General features: G+C 43.3%; 1 pseudogene; it reads left to right on the top strand.

Annotated features, from left to right (window-relative positions):
• Positions 1-415: 415 nt before the first annotated feature.
• LOC134931208 (U2 spliceosomal RNA) lies at positions 416-656 on the top strand (annotated as a pseudogene).
• Positions 657-4,633: the final 3,977 nt, after the last annotated feature.

Raw genomic sequence — 4,633 nt, 5'->3', positions numbered from 1 at the left:
GCGTTACTGCTACTTTCATCCTCCAGCTGGGGCTGGTCTATTCTTAATGGTTTTTCCCTTTTTATTTCTTTATGGAGACCACTTTCTGTTTTTTTTCCTTACGACCACTGTCTTTGCCTTGGTCATGGTGTGCTGCAAACTCTCAGCACATTCCTGCCGAGGAGGTCAACTTTGGGATGTCCCCAGTGTATTCACTTCAGTGTACCCTAGTGGATGAAAGAGAAAATGGGATTTTGGTAGTTACCGATAAATCCTTTTTGATGATTCCACGGGGGACACTGGACGCTCTCCCTGCGCTGTTTTTTGCTATTGGGCATTGTTACCGCATTCCAGCAGTGCTTGCTTTTGATCTGCAGTCTGAGATATTTTTCTTTATTTACTAATTATTTATTTAGTCTTCTTAGTTGGTTCCTCCATTGATTCTCTGCCTTTTGGCCAAGATCAACGGTAGTGTCTATTTTTATCAGTTTATGTCCATAGATAATTCATCAGTTATTGTGTTGGTTGATGGCAGTAGACTTGAACTTTACTATCTGTTACATTTATTAGGCACAATTTTTGTTTTTACAACTATGACATGGGACAAGAGTTTGCTCTGTCCACTCCACGCATTGACCTGGTATTGCGGTATTTCCGCAAGGACAGGTGTACCACTTCTTCCTCTGTTGTTTCTGCTTTCCGTCTCCCCTCGGGCTTGGTTAATCTTAACTGAGTTCCTGTGGGGCATAGGGGGGAAGGAGCCAACTAGTAATTTCTAAAGAATTAGTGCCGGCTCCACTCATCCACCTTCTATACCCCAGTGTATTCACTCCAGTGTCCCCTGTGGAATCAGAGAAAAGGATTTATCAGTAAGTACCAAAATCCCATTACTGTATTTATTGAAAAATCCAACTCAGCCCCAGTTATTTTCCTCAGTGTACTTATTCCAACTAGTTCTATCCATTGGGAACAGGGGCGTAGCGAGGGTTGAGCGAGTGGAGCTTGAGCTCCAGGCGCCGGCTCTCTGTAACAGAGATTAAGAGCCGGGACTCAGGGTAGGAGGAGATGACTGGAAGAGAGGGAAGGGGTGGCCACCACACTGCCTGCATGTTCCAAGTCACTGATTGCAATGCAGAGAGTCAAGTGCAGTGCAGTGTGGTGTGTTGTTAGGGAAGAAGGGAAGTTTGGAGGCTTGTCATAAGAAACTTCCTGGCTGTCAGGTACTGTATCTGCATTCAGTGATATGGAACATGCGGGCAGTGTGGTTGCCACCCCTTCCCTTTCCTCCTACCCACAGAGGCCCAGCCTGTCAATCACATAGAAGATCCGCCCCTCCAGGCTAGAACGTGGAGCTGCTGCCCTCTTGGTGAGAATTGGTGTGTGTATATGTGTGTGTTTATGTCTGTGTATACTGTGTGTTTATGTTTGTGTATACTGTGTGTATATGTCTATATATATGTATATGTATGTATGTATGTATGTGTAAATGAGTGTTTGTGTTTAAATTTGTTTTAATGTTTGTATATGTCTGTGTGATTATGTGGATGTTTATGTGTATACGTGTATATGTCTATTTATATATGTGTGTATATGTATGTCTGTGCATATGTGTGTGTTTATGTGCATATTTCTTTGTATAAAGCATGTGTGATTATATATGTGTATTTATGTATTTCTGTGTGTATATGTCTGTTTATATGTGTTTGTTTTTGTATGTCTGTGTATATCTGTGTGTATATGTGTGTTTATGTATGTCTGTATGTATGTGTGTATATGTGTATGCCTGTGTATATCTGTTTGTATATGTGTGTGTTTATGTGTGTGTGTATATGTGCGTGTGTTTATGTGTATATGTATGTATATATCTGTGTATATGTGTGTGTTGATGTGTGTCTGTGCCTATATGTGTGTGAATATATATATATATATATATATATATATATATAAAAAGACTGTATAGGCGGCACTCAGGAGACTGTATATGCGGCAAAAACTCCTTTATTGCATCACATGGACTGTACACTCTATACAGTCTTTCTACATAAGGTGGCTACACCGTTTAGTGCACCAAAGCAAGGATTCCTATATATAAGGGGTGAGTTCCCGGTAAATGACTATATATATATATATATATATATATATATATATATATATAATTTGGGTATGCAGGCACTCACCAATAATTTCCAACAGGTATTTATCGATAACTCACAAGGACATAAAGACAGTGTGTCGATGTTTCTGTCATCACATGACCTTCTTCAGGACATCATACAAAGACATCAATGGCCACAGTCCAGTGCAACACCATTTGCCACATGTCATGCAGGCTTTCCTTAAATAGCAGAGGCAGGTCTAAGCCATTCCCTACCAATAATTGCCACAGGAAGTGCCACAAAAGTCACTAAACTCAGCAGGTAAATAACTATCCTCATAAGGATCATTACCAGGTATGGGCAAACACACTGTAATGTAAGTCATAGCTAAATAATACTAAATAAAACATCCCAAGTCCTATCAAAACAAGCCAAAACGCGGCCGCAGTCGGAAGTTACATGCGTTCCACAAGCGGTGGAACGCATCCAAGCCGGAACCGGAAGTGACGTATCATGCGTCACATATCACAACATCATAACACTAACAGTGTAGAAGGCAGCACTTACGAGCCTCGACTGCAGCCGGAAGCTCCATGCGTTCCACAAGCAGTGGAACGCATCCCGGCCGGAACTGGAAGTGACGTATCGCACGTCACACAGACTCTGTATAATGTTACTGGCAGAATAGAAAGCAGCGCCGCCCAACACACTAATATGTATAGGTGCGTTGCCATAGTAACCCAATACATATAAGGGCACTAAGTTCTACATATACAGTATGTGCCAAAGATATTAATATATTGAATGTAAATGTTGATGTATATAGGCAATTATTGTTAAAGAGCAAAGTGCTACCGCCTCATCTACAAAAGTAAAAAGCCTGGAGACAAACACCACAAATAAACAAATAATTACAAAAATACCGGGAACAGCTTACGAGGGGCAGACTAAGCAACGGGATGTCATACCGACATAATATAAACCGCATGGGCAGATGACTATATAGATTACATAGTCCATTTTGCAATGGAGTCGATGTCGGATGTTGATTCTCTTCTCGCTATGGGGATGCGTGAAGTATGTCCCAGTCTGTAAAGGTCTGCATGTGGTGCAATCTGGACACCTGAAGCAGCTCTTCCGTATGGTCGGTAACCAGCTCTCAAGGGCTCCACTCGGTTGTACAGTAGGTCTTATCAACAGTTGATTTAAATTCGGCCCTCGTCGATAGGCACACATAGGTGGTTGTGTACAAAGTCCCTTAAGTGCAGGATCCGTAGAGATGATCGGCCAGTGTCGCCTAATGGTATTCTCAGAATAGGCGGATCTGGTATCATATGTGGAAGTAAAGATCATTCTACCTGCATTTTTATTTATTTGTGAGTTATCCACCTGTTGTGCATATCTGCGTCTAGCTTTGGTGAGGCATCTGCAGATGGTCTTACGTGAATAGCCTCTATCGACAAACCTGACAGTGCCACCTTTTCTTGTTTGCTGTATATATATATATATATATATATATATATATAGCTACATACTGTATATGTGTGTGTTGGTGGGGGGTGCCGTGGCATGACCCTGCTCTGGGTGTCATGTCTCCACGCTATACCTCTGTGTGGGAGGACTGCTCACTCTTCTGGAAACTTGAAAATGCAGTACTCTCCTGCAGGTTGCAGGAGAGTAGGTAAGTGTGGTTTATGGCAATGTGCTATAGACATTTTCATGCTTTTCATGTCTAGAGCACTCCTCACATTTAAAGCACTTTTTTCAGTCTAAAAATAGATTTTAGCAACTTCCATTCTGTATCATTGCACCAGCCCACCAATGCTTGCAAATGGCATATTTGTGCATGGCATACATCCACTTTCTCATAATTATGTGATCTTGCACTCAATGTAATCAACCCATGCATGCCCTTTCCCAATATACTGCTCCAATTCTAAATCGACAGAAGTCAACAATATGCAATCAGCTATATACCAAAGTCAAAGTATGCATACCAGGGCCGTAACTACATGTGTGCCAGAGGTGCCTGGCACACAACACAGTCACCCTGAGGGCGCAACTGACTGCATTCCCAAAGTCTGTGGCATTGTAATGAGCCAGACTAACTCATTGCAAGCCACCTGTACTGTGTGCTGCAGCCAGAGCGAGCATCCAAAGGGGAGGTGATGTTTGCAGTGTGCCCGCCTCCTGACCCCCGTGCCCAGCTCCTGCCTCCTGTCCCCCGCTGCTCATCTCCCGCCTCCTGTCCCTTGCTGCCCAGCTCCTGCCTCCTGTCCCCAGCTGCCCGGCTCTCGCCTCCTGACCCCCTGCTGCCTGGCTCCCACCTCCTGTCCCAGTGGCAAACGCAGGATTTGCATGGGGGGGTTTCCAGAACTGGGTGGAGCCAAGCACGGGGGTGGGGACTGAGGTGACCCAGTATATGCTGGGTCCGTAAAACTAGTGTGTCTGTATATATATATATATATATATATATTAAAACCAAAGATACCCTTAATTCGCGCTGTACTATAGATGGGGCAGCAACTCTTGAAAAATCTCCCTGCTAGTGGGAGATG

The sequence above is a fragment of the Pseudophryne corroboree genome, chromosome 5, assembly GCF_028390025.1.
Source record: "Pseudophryne corroboree isolate aPseCor3 chromosome 5, aPseCor3.hap2, whole genome shotgun sequence".
Taxonomy (NCBI): domain Eukaryota; kingdom Metazoa; phylum Chordata; class Amphibia; order Anura; family Myobatrachidae; genus Pseudophryne; species Pseudophryne corroboree.
This window is presented reverse-complemented; position numbering and strand designations above follow the sequence as displayed.